At 38.7% G+C, this 17,037-nt stretch overlaps 1 protein-coding gene across 1 annotated transcript in view; it reads left to right on the top strand.

Moving 5' to 3' along the window:
• Window positions 1-11,496: 11,496 nt before the first annotated feature.
• The window catches only part of SLC25A24 (solute carrier family 25 member 24), a gene marked incomplete at its 3' end in the record, with an annotated part of 78,759 nt that continues 73,218 nt past the window's right edge, over window positions 11,497-17,037 (top strand). Inside the window, exon 1 of the mRNA XM_079727010.1 lies at window positions 11,497-11,546. The remainder of the gene's footprint in view (window positions 11,547-17,037) is intronic.

Raw genomic sequence — 17,037 nt, 5'->3', positions numbered from 1 at the left:
TAATGAGATATAATTATAAATTACACAGTATAATTTATATTACAGCCAGTAACTAGTAACTGTATTGGACCAGTTCTCAAGTGTTCTTTAGGACAAAGATATTTCTGCCATTTTATAGCAGATTTTTTTTTTTTTTTTTGCATTACGTGGGCTTCTCACTGCTATGGCCTCTCCCGTTGCGGAGCACAGGCTCTGGACGCGCAGGCCCAGCACCCATGGCTCACGGGCCTAGCCGCTCCGCAGCACGTGGGATCTTCCCAGACCGGGGCACGAACCCGTGTCCCCTGCATCGGCAGGCGGACTCTCAACCACTGCGCCACCAGGGAAGCCCTATAGCAGATTTTATTACAGATTTTCAGTTACTCTAATCTTTGAAGTTGTGTCTTATTTCTCAAGGTTATCAAAATTTAGTTAAAATTTGCTCTTAGTGGGAAGAGTGTTAAAATTCAGAAGAATGATTGATACCGTTTTTTCTCTCTTGTTAAATGGCGTGATTTAATTTTCTGTGAAATTAGAGCAATTTTATTTCCTTATTATAGGAGAAGGATGGGATCCTTGAGACAGGGCACTAATAAACTAGTAATGATTGAATTAAACTGTTAAGTTAAATTTCCTAAAAATTAAAATTAATATAAATACACAATGAACATAAGTTTAAGAAAAGCAAGCCAGTTTTTAAGTCATATTCTCATTTTTTCTTAATAGAATTTATTATAGAAGGATTCTAATCAATAATTCAGCTTCTAAAGTTCACATAAATAAGATTAAAATAAAGCAGGTGCCTCATGTGAAACTAATATGGTACCATGCTTTATAATTAAAAACTATTAGAAATTAAGTTTTTTTGGTGAACTTTTAAAATATAGGGGAAAAAATAAATGGCAAGTTGGATCCCTCAGTAACGCTACAGATTATAAAGATCAGGTATTGATTTAAAATAATTGCATATGCCAAAATACTTTAAATGCTTCAGTGGATCAGATCCACTGAAGCATTTAAAGTATTTTGCCATTTATTTTTTCCTCTATTTTAGAATAAGATTTATGAATAGCAACATAGCATATAAATTGGAACTGTTGTTATGTGCATTCTATATTCCTGGATTTGGAGAAATGTTCTGATTTTAACCTGTGAGTTTATGTATCTTCCCTTTATTTTGTTTATTGATACAGCCAGAAGTATTTCTATATACAACCCAATTAATATATATTGGGTTGGCCAAAAAGTGCCTTCGGTTTTTAAGTAAAAATAAAAGACACATTTTTCATTTTCACCAAGAACTTTATTGAACAACGTATTCACCATTTTGTTCCACTACCTTCTGCCATTTTTCAGGCAACTTCATAATTCCATCTTCCCAAAACTTTTTATCTTTTTGAGCAAAGAACTGTTCCAGGTACCTTTTACAGTCTTCCAGGGAATTGAAATTTGTTCCATTTAGAGAATTTTGTAAAGACCGAAATAATGGAAATCTGAAGGTGCAATGCCTGGTGAATATGGCAGATGAATCAGAACTTCCCAGCCAAGCTGTAACAGTTTTTGCCTGGTCATCAAAGAAACATGTGGTCTTGCGTTATCCTGATGGAAGATTATGCATTTGCTGTTGACTAATTCTGGATGCTTTTCATTGAGTGCTGCTTTCAGTTGGTCTAATTGGGAGCAGTACTTGTTGGAATTAATTGTTTGGTTTTCCGGAAGGAGCTCATAATAGAGGACTCCCTTGCAATCCCACCATATACACAACATCACCTTCTTTGGATGAAGACCGGTCTTTGGTGTGGTTGGTGGTGGTTCATTTTGCTTGCCCCATTTTGCTTGCCCCATTACACATTATTGTACAGTATCCACTATTCATTACCCATCACAATTTGTTTTAAAAATGGAATGTTTTCGTTACATTTAAGTAGAGGATCTCATGCAGAAATACAGTCAAGAAGGTTTTTTTCGCTTAACTTATGCGGGACCCAAACATCAAAGCAATTAATATAACCAAGCTGGTGCAAATTATTTTCAATGCTTGATTTGGATATTTTGAGTATGTCAAAATATCTCCCATGTGGTATAACGTTGATTGTTTTCAATTAATGTCTTGATTTGATTTTATCAACGTAAACTGGTCTACCCAACCGTGGAGCATAGTCCAGTGAGAAGTCTCCAGCACGAAACTTTGCAAACCACTTTTGACATATTCAGTCAGTCACAGCACCTTCTCCATACACTACACAAATCTTTTTTTTGTGTTTCAGTTGTTTTTACCTTTCTTGAAGTAATAAAGGATAAAATGCCAAAAATGTTGCTTTTTTCTTCCATCTTCTATATTAAAATAGCTACACAAAAATTCATCAGGTTTAATATCTTTTTTTTAATGCACACTGATATGATAGCTGTCACATACAATCTAACAAAATTGTTTCGAATGAAGTTAAAGACAACTAAGTGCTACTAGAGTATCTTACAGAAAAAAATGAAGGAACATTTTGGCCAAACCAATAAAAGATTATATATGACTATAGCCAACATTTTAATAACTATAAATGGAATATAACTTTAAAAATGTGAATCACTCTGTTGTACACCTGAAACTAATATAATGTTGTGAATTAACTATACCTCAATTTTTTAAAAAAGGCTACATATGGACATGAGAAGTCTAATCCCAGGCTGGCCAAAGTAGGTTTAATCCCACTAGGTTGCCTATAAAGGACAAGGAACAAAAGGAGAAGAGTGCCTGCGAATTAGATGTGTGGATCTACTCTTTCAAGGATTCAACAAATCATTGAATTGGCTTCTGAAGAGCTTTCGGAGTAAAGGAAAAAAATGTAATAAATGCTCTATAGGTAGTCATGTGTTTTATTCCACTTAACCATAAAGTAAGACAATAAATATTTACATGTATGTATACATATGGATGCCAATATGTTATATATATATACACACACATACATGCATAAATATGATGCACACAATATATACACATATGTATACAAAGTCACAATTTTTTCATGCATCAAAGTTGAAGGAGAGGGATAGAGATGTAAAATGTTGATAGTAGTTAAACATTTGGGTACCCACAATGTGATAGGTGTTATACGCTGTCTTCCTATTTAATATACAGAAGACAAAGAACTCCTCCTTCTCTTGTTACTAATAAAATAAATTAGAAACATTTCCAAAACTGCCATTTAATTCAAGATTGCCACAGCTACAAATTCCCTCAGAAATCTTGACTTGTGTCTCTGAATTTCCTTGATTATCAGGACTAGGTCTTTGTTAAATAGTAGAAATTTTGTTTATGTTCTCTGTCCTGGATACAAATAGTCAAACATCATTTAAAATTGTGGGCTATTTGGAAAGTAACATTATTGAAACATGACTATCTGAGATGGGAACAATTATTATTGAATTAATATCTTTCATTTATTGAATGCTTCCATGATCAGTTTTTACCAGTCTGAGTAAAAAAAGAGTAAATTGGTTCCACCTTTAAGCATATGTGTGTGTGTGTGTGTGTGTGTGTGTGTGTGTGTGTGTGTATGCTTAAAAATTAAATATGTAGCATTTCATGAAGAAAATAATCAATGTCAAGTAATCACCATACTATTATATTTGACTTTCTGTCATTTCTGCTTCAAACACCACCTTTCCTTTTCTCCTCTCCTGAGAAGTAATCCTTATCCTCAAGTTGGTGTGTTTCATTCCCATGCACATTTTAATACTTTTTCTATATATGAATGTATCCATAAATATATATCATAATATTTTATACATCTTCTAAAACTTGCTTTTTCACTGAACATTGTTAGATTTATCTATGCTGATACACGTAACTTTATTTCATTCATTTCTACACCTACATGGCATTCCATCATATACATAAATGTGAGCATATTTATCTAATCTTCTACTGATGGGCAGTTGTGTTGTGTTAATTCAAATGAAAAACAGATTCTCAAACTATTTTAATAAAAATTCAACCACGTTAGAGGTTTTTATACCTTTATGAACAAAGGATGGAGGAAATTCCAAAGGTCTCTTCTGAATTACTGAAGAAACAAAGAAGCTTGAACAAGTACTTTTACATTTCAGAAAACAGAGAAGTCAATTTAAATATTATTACCAGAGCGATAAATTACTATTTAAGACATAATTGCAGACTTTGAGGGCTTAAAAACATAGTGTAGCCTCTGGAATTCACTTTGATTATCTTTAAAAAAATACCTTTGTTTAGAAGCCATTGGAATATGGTTACCAAGGGGGAAAGGGTGGGGAGGGATAAATTGGGAGATTGGGATTGACATATACACACTACTATATATAAAATAGATAACTAATAAGAGCCTACTGTATAGCACAGGGACTCTGCTCAATACTCTGTAATGACCTATATGGGAATAGAATCTAAAAAAGAGTGGATATATGTATATGTATAACTGATTCACTTTGCTGTACAACAGAAACTGACACAACACTGTAAATCAACTATACTCCAATAAAAAATAATTAAAAATAAAATAAAATCATAGAAACGAAACCATTGGATAGTCTTTCTTTGAAGTGCCTGTACACGTTTTAAAATTTTTTTTCTAGATATTTAATTGGATTGTTTGCCTTTTTCTTACTGCCTTATAGTTCTTCAAACTTCTGCATAGGAGTCATTTGTTAGCAATATGTATTGTGAATAACTCTTTTTCAGTTTGTGACTTGAATATCAACTTTTTTTTTTTTTTTTTGCTGCGTCAGTTCTTAGTTGCGGCATGCGGGGTCTTCGTTGAGGTGTGTGGGATCTTTCATTGCGGCACGGGCTCTTTGTTATAGCATGTGGACTTCTCTCTATTTGTGGTATGTGGGTTTTCTCTCTCTAGTTGTGGCACGTGGGCTCTGTAGTTGTGGTACGTGGGGTCCAGAGCGCGTGGGCTCTGTAGTTTGCAGCACGTGGGCTCTCTTGTTGAGGCACGCGAACTCAGTAGTTCTGAACGTGGGCTTATTTGCCCCGCGGCATGTGGAATCTTAGTTCCCTAACCAGGGATCGAACCCATGTCCCCTGCATTGGAAGGCAGATTCTTTACCACTGGTCCACCAGGGAAGTCCCGAATATCAACTTTCTTAATTGTGTCTTTTGATGAACAGATATTCTAAATGTTGATGAAGTCTAATTTCTCAATTTTCCTTTCATGGTTTGTAGTAAAAACAAAGAATAATGAGACTCTATGTGGCCTACAGAGCCTGAAGTATTTACTATCTAGTTCTTTTTTGGGGGGGGGTACGCGGGCCTCTCACTGTTGTGGCCTCTTCCGTTGCAGAGCACAGGCTCTGGACCTGCAGGCTCAGAGGCCATGGCTCACGGGCCGAGTTGCTCCACGGCATGTGGGATCTTCCTGGACCGGGGCACGAACCCGTGTCCCCTGCATCGGCAGGTGGACTCTCAACCACTGCGCCACCAGGGAAGCCCTACTATCTAGTTCTTTACAGAAAAAAATAAAGATAATCCCTGAACTACACTGAGTTGAACACAGCTGCAATTCAGAGGTCAGCAATTTGTTGTAGCTGCCATCACCACTGTCAGATCTGCTTCAAGATATCCATGAAATTGGTGAATAAACATTGGAATGCTGAGTCCAGGCAGCAAAACTTATCTAAACTCTAATATTCATGACCTTGCTTGCCTGCTGAAACAACAGGAGGAAGCAGTCTTACTTACTCTTTCCAAATTCTGTGTAAGGTTTTTGGAGGAATCTAATTTTCATACAGAACCCTCACTTCAAAGGAGTTTAGAAATGCAGTTTTGAGCATTCCACAGTCTCCAAAGAGCAATGCAGAATGAAGGTTGGATTGGAAGAGCCAGTCCAAAGTATCTGCCATAGCCCTAGGAATTTTTTAAACAACTGATACTATTATACCAAAATAGCCCACTAAGAAAATTTTCATACTGCTTGTTGTAAGGATATGGTTTCTAACAACGAAAGTAGTAATAGCAAACTTTTAAATGCTCACCATGGGCCAGTTGTAAACACTCTATATCATTTTTTTTTCACTTTGCTAATGATCTTATGAGTCAAGTATAATTGTTACAGATGAGAAAATGGAGTCTTTGAGGAGTTAAGTAGTTTGCCTAAGGGTGCATAAGTGGTAAGCGGTAGAGGTGGGATTCAAGCTCAAGTGTGTCTTCTAGTGCTTTTAATCTTATGGTTGAAAGAAGTTAATAAAGGAATAGAGAGATGGGAAAGAAAACAACAACAACAAACTATGGAGAGATTTTAAGTCCCACGCCAAGCACTAAATACTAGAAAAAGTTAGGTTTACAGGTCAATGGAATTAAAATCCCTCTGGAGAGTCTCACCTTGTTTACAGATTTAATAATTCCATACTTTAAACAAATATGGAAGTCTTTTTCTGTCTAGAACTCTGCTACACTCTGGGGAGATTGAGTAAGACTCTGTTCCTGTCATCAGATAGAAACATAACTAGCCATAATATGATAAATGTAATTTTTTTCCTGGTGAGCAGTTTGATTACATTCCTACTATAGTTTCCTACTATAGTGGATGGAGGAGAAGTGGGAGGTTCTTGGAAACAACCCCAGGTTCCCAGGGAGGGGAAGACAGAGACCGAGACCCACGGCTGGGGCACTGGACGCTCTCGTTACAGGTCCGTTAGAGGTGCTCGTCAGGGCAACTCATTTACCTGCTGCCGCAGGCCCGCTGCGTTTGCCCAGAGAGATCCTCGACGCCCGAGCGCTCTCTCGACGCTGGGGTAGGCGTTCCTCTCCCCAAACTCCCCTCAGCTCCCGGGTCGACCGTACGCTGGAACGGTCCTGGCCGTGGCGTTTGGAGCCTCAGCTTCCAACTTCCGTAAGGGTCGACTCCAGCGCGGCGCCTGGGCCACGGCCTCCCACGTGGCGGGCCTCCCGAGGCTCCCCTGGTTCCGCCCGATAGCCACAGGCGCGGGGCCCCTCCCCTTAGGCGGCTCGGAACCGCGGCGGCTCGCGTCCAGCCGCGGCCGCATTAGCGCTGACTGCGCGGACCCGCCGCCCTATGCAAGCGCGGCGTCGAGAAGGCAGCAGGTGGCGCGGCCGCCGGCGGGACGCCCTCGCTGGGACCAGAAGGAGAGGCGGCCTGCGATCCCCGCCGCCACGGCCCAGCGCCGGCAGGGCCATGTTGCGCTGGCTGCGGGGCTTCGTGCTGCCCGCGGCGACCTGCCATACCGACGACGACGACTACTTCCGCTACAAGATCCTCTTCCAAGACCTGGACCACAACGGGGACGGGCTGGTGGACATCGTGGAGCTCCAAGAGGGCCTGAAAAACTGGAGCTCCTCTTTTGGCCTGCACTCAGAGAAGGTGAGTGGCCGGGAGAATGTGGCCCCGCCAGCCCAGAGAGATTCCCCACCAGGGTTCTTGGCCTTCCTTAATCAATAAAAATTGATAGGAGGCCAGACAAGAAATTCAGGCAAGGCTTTCTTGGGGCCCTTGCTGCAACAGGGGGTAGTGAAAACAAGCAACAGCTTCCTTTGCTCGCTCCCTGGGGTGGGGTGGGGGAGCTGGCTCCTAATATGGGATGAGGGCAGGGGTGTGTCCAGGCATGAGGCGGGAGGCGTGGCTTAGGTGGTTTGCCCACCCCTTGGGTGGTGTTGCGTTCTGGGAGCATGCGCAGTACCCTGCTTTTGCTCCCAACCTCCTGATTTTGCTCTGGGCTCTTCAGAAGTGGCAGTTGGGTTCTTGGTCTTTTTGTACCTTGTTGTTCATAATTTGCCCCAACTGTGCATGTAAGCAGTTAGTTTTAGTCCCTTATAGTTTTTTTGTATTTTGTTGCTGGAGGAGATGATTGTCCATGTGCAAACACTGCAGCAAAGTGTCCCAGGTCCCAGCCTGTCTCAAATCCAGACTCACCCTTTCCAGAGCTGCTCCCAAGGGCCCTAGGTGGGCTTCTCTTCCGTGAACCCCTCACGAGGGATAAGGCAGCCCAGTAAAACACCTTCTCCACCTTTTCAAAACGGTCACTTTCCACAAACACCGCAGCCTTCTCTCGGACTTTTTGGGAGATGCTGAGGGGGTTTCTGGTGACTCGTTCACCATTTACTGAACTGGCACAGAATTTCAGGGGCTGCATTAGCCTTTGTGAGTGCAGGAGTCAAAGACCTTATCTTTTCTCTAAAGGTTCACGGCCCAGGATTCACACTTCAGGGCCTTCTTCAAACGACAGGCACACATGCGTCCCCAGAGCTGCTCTCCCACATGAAAGACGGAGAGGGAGTCACACCTTGGTCCATGTGTTTACACTTTAGCTGATTGTTTTAGTACCTTGCCTAAATTAGGGACGTCTTTCTTCTCTAGATGAGTCTTGATTATTTAAAAACTGTTTAGATGGAAGTTTCAGAATACCAAGAGAAAACCATTATTCTATTTCCACTTTATCAATGCAAAACAGTCTTCTGATATTACTGTACTTGTTCAGCTGTATCAGTGAGGGTATGTGTGTGTTAGAGATCCAAACGGTTCCCATGGCTCAGGAAATTCCTTAAGAGTTCTGTGCTCCAAAATGTATTGCTCTGATTTGATTTTTATCTCATTATCTCAATCCTATATCCCCCCCACTCTGCTTGGTACCTTCAGATTGATGACTTAATGAAACCATCTGCATGGCTTTATTTTTCTTTTGTCCCTGTCCTGTCTCTTAGGACAGTCTCTGGTTATACATCCTTCTTTTAGGTCAGAATTCCAGGACACTACACCTCAGTCTGTATCTTAGGCTTCTGCTTACGTGAGAAGGAATATCAGAGAATAAACCTGACAGAGAGGTAGGAATCAGAGAGGAATGGTAGGAATATAGGAACATTAGCATGAATACTGATTTAGCGTGTATACTGTGTCTTCGAGAATGGTATTCCATTCATGAAGGGTATTATCTTTAAGCTGTCACTTGGAAGAAAACCACTTGTTTGTTCTGTCACTATGGCAAACCAGCAGCTTCTGGGTAGTGCTTTATGTGATAGGACTGGTGGGTCCTGTCATCATTATATGGCCCATTTGCAGTATAATAGGACTTTTGGTCCAATACAATGTACTGTATATACACATGTTGTAAGATCAAACACTCTTTAACTGTTGGATTGTTCTGCTAGCTGAGGCTCTGCAGGCAAATAAGGCAAACACATGCTTAGAATATGTGTCAATTCCAGTCAAGATGAAACACTGTATCTTTCAGGGTAGAATAGCTTCAGAGTAATCAACTTGCTGCTCAGTGGCTGGTAAATTCCCTGAAAGGATGGTGTTGTGTCAGTGGCTCAGTATTAGTCTCTGATGGTAGTAGGTTGGGCATTTGGTAGCAGCAGTAGCTATATTAGGCTTGGTAAGTGGGACCCATACTGGTTGGTCCATGGATAGCATCTATCTCCACTACCATGGCTGCTCCATTCCAGAGCCCGTTGTGTCAGCACTGCTGTTCATTATGTCAGCTGATGAGATAGTCTGGCTGACTTCAGCTGGCTGGGTCACTCTGTCTACTTGGTTGTTTTGTACCTCTTCCATGGTAGCAGCTATACAATATGAAAATATTTTTACTTTGTGTTCACTCCCATATATCCATCCTCATGCATATTCCCCAGACCTCTGTGTCTCTGATCTTCTAATCTTTTTCTTTCCAGGCTACTGATCATCCAACCAAACTACTCACCACTGCCCATGAGTCTCTATATATTGTTATTTCTGGTCACTTCTCTTCCTACATGAAGTGAATGATCAGGTACACCACCTGACATTCTTCTCTCCCCTTATTGCTGTCTTTCTGGACTATTCCTGAGTGGTGTTGTAGTGCATATCAGGCTGTTTTCAGTTTGCATTCACATACTCAGAAACCCATCCATGGACCAAGCTTATCCTTTTTCCTTTTTCCTCCTGTGTTGGCTGGTCATAATGAAGTTCCAAATCGTTGTAGGAGTGAGTTTAAGGAGGGGTGATGGTATAACAGTGGTGGGGCCTGGAGATCTGAGCCATTCTTTGTTTTGTTTGTTTGTGCTCTGATTCTGCTTGTGCTTGATCTCAGATGTACTGTTCCATCATATGGATTGCTGCTTGGCTCACCAAAACTTATGACTTGGTGGGTCTGACAGAACCCAATTCATGATAATCAACCCTGGCTGTATGGTCATTTGATGTCCCATACTTAAGCAATCTGTTTCTACCAGGGCCCCATAGCATGTCAGGAACTGTTACAGTTTTCTGCGGCAGACTCTCCTTTTGGGGCTTGTTATAAACTCCACACAATATCTTTTCATACCTCTGATACTTCCAGTACCATAGAGTTTGCTGAGTTAGGTGGCCCAAGAGGCAGGGCTGCTTGCTCTATGACTAGGACATGTTGAAGAGCTCTTTCCCACTGTGGTCCCCATTGAAAGCTATCAGCCTTGCCTGTTTCTCAGAAATGGCTCAGAGCAGTGTACATATAAAGTGCTTAGAAGTAAGTGATCAATAAATATTAGCTGTTATTATTATCATTATTATTGTTTTTTCTAACTAACATATGTTCTGCCTGCTTACAGATACTGTCACATATTCTTGGAATGGCCTGTCCCATTTGTCTGCCCAGCTAATGCCAGTTTTTCTCTGCAATACTCAATTCAAGTCCTCTCCCTCTGTGAAGACTTTCCTGAATCCCCCCAAACTCCACTGTACCTTGAATACATTCCCATCACATCACCTAACAAATTCTCTTTGGTTATGTGAATGGTCTCTACTAGTCTGTAACTTCCTTCAGGGCAGGGACTGCATCTGCTTTTCTTTTAATCCCTACCACCTAGTCCATTGCCCAGTTCACAGTATTTATTAATTCAACAAATACAGATTAAGGACCTTTGAATGTCATACTTTATGCTAGCCATTGATGGTACAAGGATGAACAAGACATGGTCTCTGCCTTTGAGGTAGGAGTCTGCTAGAAATGTATATGATGTGCATCTAAAAGTTATTATTTTTAATTTTTTATTTAAAAAAGCAGACCACCCCAGTGAGATTTGAACATACACTCTTACTTCATAAGGCTAGGTCTCAAATCATTAATTGTGGGTCATACTAGAATTTCACATATTTTCTATCATTTAGTTAATAGAGTGTGAGGTCTCTGATGGCAAAGACTATGTACCTTCATATCTTTATTCCCTCAAGGTACTTGGCATTCATTGTTTACCTCAGGTAAATACTTACTTACATATAAGACTCATAATTATTTGGAATGACATGATGGCTTTTGACTCCAGTATTCCACAAATTAAAAATCACCTAATGTGCTTAGCTTTGTAGCTGTGATTGAAAAACTAGGATAATGGGTGCTGGTAGATATCATAATCAGCATGAGTGAAATGTGCCAATGTTATCATGGTATAGTAGCTTTACTTGCAATACATCTCTGTAATGAGTTTCTTCTTTCTTGTAGGATATTTTTAAAGCTGTAGATGCCAGTGCTGATTCTGGATTGGACTTTGAAGAATTTATGCCTTAAAGGCCACGAGAGAAAAATGAGGCTGGCATTTAATAGTCTGCACAAAAATAATGATGGTGTGTGTGTGTGTTTTAGTTTCTAATTTATCCACAATTAGATTAATATGAATAATAACTATGAGTACTAAAGGATATTTTTACTGGCTTTTAACTTACTCCTACTATCAAAGATTCAATTATGTCTATTGTCTAGCAGTAATTTTTTAATTTCTAAGAATAATATATAAACTATATGTATTAGTATTAAAATTTCTGTGTGTTTAACCACATTTTTTTAAACATCTTTATTGGAGTATAATTGCTTTACAATGGTGTGTTAGTTTCTGCTTTATAACAAAGTGAATCAGTTATACATACACATATATCCCCATATCTCTCCCCTCTTGCGTCTCCCTCCCTCCCACCCTCCCAATCCCACCCCTCTAGGTGGTCACAAGAACCAAGCTGATCTCCCTGTACTACGCAGCTGCTTCCCACTAGCTATCTATTTTACATTTGGTAGTGTATATATGTCCATGCCACTTTCGCACTTTGTCCCAGCTTACCCTTCCCCCTCCCCGTATCCTCAAGTCCATTCTCTAGTAGGTCTGCATCTTTATTCCCGTCTTGCCCGTATGTTCTTCATAACCATTTTTGTTTTGTTTTTTAGATTCCATATATATGTGTTAGCATACGGTATTTGTTTTTCTCTTTCTGACTTACTTCACTCTGTATGACAGACTCTAGGTCCATCCACCTCACTACAAATAACTCAATTTTGTTTCTTTTTATGGCTGAGTAATATTCCATTGTATATATGTGCCACATATTCTTTATCCATTCATTGGATGATGGACACTTAGGTTGCTTCCATGTCCTGGCTATTGTAAATAGAGCTGCAATGAACATTGTGGTACATGACTCTTTTTGAATGATGGTTTTCTCAGGGTATATGCCCAGTAGTGGGATTGCTGGATCGTATGGTAGTTCTATTTTTAGTTTTTTAAGGAATCTCCATACTGTTCTCCATAGTGACTGTATCAATTTACATTCCCACCAACAATGCATGATGGTTTCCTTTTCTCCACACTCTCTCCAGCATTTATTGTTTGTAGACTTTTTTTTTTTTTTTTAGACTTTTTAATGATGGCCATTCTGACTGGTGTGAGGTGATACCTCATTGTAGTTTTGATTTGCATTTCTCTAATAATTAGTGATGTTGAGCATCTTTTCATGTGAGTTTTGGCCATCTGTTTGTCTACTTAGATCTTCTGCCCAGTTTTTGATTAGGTTGTTTGTTTTTTTTGATATTGAGCTGCCTGAGCTGTTTGTATATTTTGGAGATTAATCCCTTGTCGGTTGCTTTGTTTGCAAATATTATCTCCCATATTATCTCCCATTCTGTGGGTTGTCTTTTTGTTTTGTTTATGGTTTCCTTTGTTGTGCAAAAGCCTTTAAGTTTAATTAGGTCCCATTTGCTTATTTTTGTTCTTATTTTCATTACTCTAGTAGGTGGATCAAGAAAGATATCGCTGCAGTTTATGTCAGATAATGTTCTGACATAAAAAACAAATACCGTTTTCCTCTAAGAGTTTTATAATATCCAGTCTTATATTTAGGTCTTTAATCCATTTTGAGTATATTTTTGTGTATGGTGTCAGAAAATGTTCTAATTTCATTCTTTTTACAGGTAGTTGTCCAGTTTTCCCAGCACCACTTATTGAAGAGAATATCTTTGGTTCATTGTATATTCTTGCCTCCTTTGTCATAGATAAATGGACCATAGGTGCATGGGTTTATATCTGGGTTTCTATCCTGTTCCATTGATCTATATTTCTGTTTTTGTGCCAGTACCATACTGTTTTGATGCCGGTAGCTTTGTACCCTAGTTTGAAGTCAGGGAGCCTAATTCCTCCAGCTCCATTTTTCTTTCTCAGAATTGCTTTGGCTATTCACGGTCTTTTGTGTTTCCATACAAATTAAATTTTAATTGCATTGAATCTGTAGATTGCCTTGGATAGTACAGTCATTTTGACAATATGGATTCTTCCAACCCAAGAACATGGTATATCTTTCCAACTGTTTGTGTCATCTTCAATTTCTTTCATCAGTGTCTTGTAGTTTTCAGAGTACAGGTCTTTTGTCTCCTTAGGTAGGTTTATGCCTAGGTATTTTATTTTTTTTTGTTGAGATGGTAAATGGGATTGTTTCTTCAATTTCTCTTTCTGATCTTTTGTCGTTAGTGTAGAGAAATGCAAAGGATTTCTGGATATTAATTTTGTATCCTACAACCTTACTGAATTCATTGATGAGCTCCAGTAGTTTTCTGGTGGCATCTTTAGGATTTTCTATGTATAGTATCATGTCATCACAAACAGTGACAGTTTTGCTTCTTCTTTTCCAATTTGGATTCCTTTTATTTCTTGTTCTTCTCTGATTGCCATGACTAGGACTTCCAAAACTATGTTGAATAAAAGTGGTGAGAGTGGACATCCTTGTCTTATAGCTGATCTTTCAGCTTTTCACTGTTGAGGATGATGTTAGATGTGGGTTTGTCATATATGGCCTTTATTATGTTGAGGTAGGTTCCCACTATAAACACTTCCTGGAGAGTTTTTATCATAAATCATTGTTGAATTTTGTCAAAAGCTTTTTCTACATCTATTGACATGATCATATGGTTTTTATTCTTCAATTTGTTAACGTGGTGTATCACATAATTGGTTTGTGGATATTGAAAAATCCTTGCATCCTTGGGATAAATCCCACTTGGTCATGGTGTATGATCCTTTTAATGTATTCTTGGATTCAGTTTGCTAGCATTTTATTGAGTATTTTTACATCTGAGTTCATCTGTGCTATTGGCCTGTAATTTTCCTTTTTTGTGGTATCTTCTTCTGGTTTTGGTATCAGGGTGATGGTGGCCTCAGAGCATGAGCTTGGGAGTATTCCTTCTTCTGCAATTTTGTGGAAAAGTTTCAAGAGGATAGGTGTTAACTCTTCTCTAAATGTTTGCTAGAATTCACCTGTGAAGCCATCTAGTCCTGAACATTTGTTTGTTGGGAGGTTTTTAATCACAGTTTCAATTTTAGTACTTGTGATTGGTCCGTTCATATTTTCTATTTCTTCCTGGTTCAGTCTTGGAAGATTGCACCTTTCTAAGAATTTGTCCATTTCTTCTAGGTGGTCCATTTTATTGGCCTATAGTTGTTTGTAGTAGTCTCTTATGACCCTTTGTGTTTCTCTGGTGTCAGTTGTAATTTCTCCTTTTTCATTTCTAATTTTATTGATTTGAGTCCTCTCCCTTTTTTTCTTGATGAGTCTGGCTAAAGGTTTATCAATTTTGTTTATCTTTTCAAAGAACCAGCTTTTAGTTTCACGATCTTTTCCATTGTTTTCTTTGTCTCTATTCCACTTATTTCTGCTCTGATCTTTATGATTTCTTTCCTTCTACTTACTTTGGGTTTTGTTTGTTCTTCTTCCTCTAGTTGCTTCAGGTGTGAGGTTAGATTGTTTAATTGTGATGTTTGTTGTTTCTTGAGGTAGGATTGTATTCCTATAAAATTCCCTCTTAGAACTGCTTTTGATGCATCCCAAAGGTTTTGGATCATTGTGTTTTTGTTTTCCTTTGTCTCTAGGTAGTTTTGATTTCCTCTGTGATTTCTTTGGTGATCCATTGGTTACTTAGTAGCATATTGTTTAGCCTCCACATATTTGTGTTTTTTACACTTTTTTTCTTGTAGTTGATTTATAATCTCATAGTGTTGTGGTAGGAAAAGATGCTTGACATGATTTCAGTTTTATTAAATTTACCAAGGTTTGCTGTGTGGCCCAGCATGTGATCTATTCTGGAGAATGTTCCATGTGCATTTGAGAAGAATGTATATTTTGTTGCTTTTGGATGGAATTTTCTATAAATATCAATTAAGCCCATCTGTATAATGTATCATTTAAGGCCTGTGTTTTCTTATTGATTTTCTGTCTGGATATCTGTCCATTGATGTAAGTGGGGTGTTAAAGTCCCCCACTATTATTGTGCTACTGTCAATTTATCCTTTTATTTAGCATTTGCCTTATATATTGAGGTACTCCTATGTTGGATGCATGTATATTTATGATTGTTATATATTCTTCTTGGATTGATTCCTTGATCAATGTGTAGTGTTCTTCTTTGTCTCTTGTAACAAAGAGACAAAATAAATAGACTTTATTTTAAAGTCTATTTTGTCTGACAGGAGTATTGCTACTCCAGCTTTCTTTTGATTTCCATTTTCATGGAATACCTTTTTCCATCTTCTCACTTTCGGTCTGTATGTGTCCCTAGGTCTGAAGTGGGTCTCTTGTAGACAGCATATAAACACGTTTTGTTTTTGTATCCATTCAGCCAGTCTATGTCTTTTGGTTGGAGCCTTTAATCCATTTACATTTAAAGTAATTATTGATATGTATGTTCTTATTGCCATTTTGTTAATTGTTTTGGACTTGTTTTTGTAAGTCTTTTTTCCTCCCTTCCTCTTTTTTTCTTTTCTCGTGATTTGATGACTAACTTTAGTGTTGTGTTTGGATTGCTTTTTCTCTTTTGTGTGTGTATCTATTGTAGATTTTCAGTTTGCAGTTACCATGAGATTTTGATATGGCAGTCTATATATGTACAGGGTAGTTTTAAGTTGCTGGTTTTTTAATTTCAAATGCATTTCCAATATCTTGCATTTGTACTCTCCTCTTCTCATGATTGCTGGTTTTGAGATCATATTTGTGTGTGGATGATTTCCTACCTTTACTGTATGTTTGCCTTTACCAGTGAGCTTCCCCATTCATAATTTTCTTGTTTCTAGTTTTGGCCTTTTCTTTTCCTCCTAGAGAAGTTCCCATAGCATTTGTTGTAAAGTGGTTTGGTGGCACTGAATTCTCTTAGCTTTTGTTTATCTGTAAAGCCTTTGATGTCTCCATCAACTCTGAATGAGAGCCTTGCTGGGTAGAGTATTATTAGTTGTAGGTTTTTCCATTTCATTACTTTAAATATATCATGCTCCTCTCTTCTGGCCTGCAGAGTTTCTGCTGAGAAATCAGCTGATAACCTTATGGAGATTCCCTTGTATGTTATTTTTTGCTCTTCCCTTGTTGCTTTTCATTTTTTCTCTTTGTCTTTAATTTTTATTAATTTGATTAATATGTGTCTCAGTGTTTTCCTCCTTGCATTTATCCAGTTTGGGACTCTCTGTGTTTCCTGGACCTGAGTGTTTCCTTTCCTGTGTTAGGGAAGTTTTTGGCTATTACCTCTTCAAATATTTTCTCAGGCCCTTTCTCTCTCTCTTCTCCTTCTGGGACCCCTGTAATGTGAATTGTTCCATTTAGTGTTGTCCAAGAGGTTTCTGAGGCTGTCCTCATTTCTTTTCATTCTTTTTTCTTTATTCTGTACCACAGCAGTGATTTCCACCATTCTGTCTTCCAGCTCAGTTATTCATTCTTCTGCCTCATTTATTCCGGTATTGATTTCTTTTAGTGTATTTTTCATTTCAGTTATTGTATTGTCCATCTCTGTTTGTTCTTTATATCTTCTAGCTCTTTG

Source organism: Hyperoodon ampullatus (assembly GCF_949752795.1).
Source record: "Hyperoodon ampullatus genome assembly, chromosome: 2".
Lineage (NCBI taxonomy): Eukaryota > Metazoa > Chordata > Mammalia > Artiodactyla > Ziphiidae > Hyperoodon > Hyperoodon ampullatus.
This window is presented reverse-complemented; position numbering and strand designations above follow the sequence as displayed.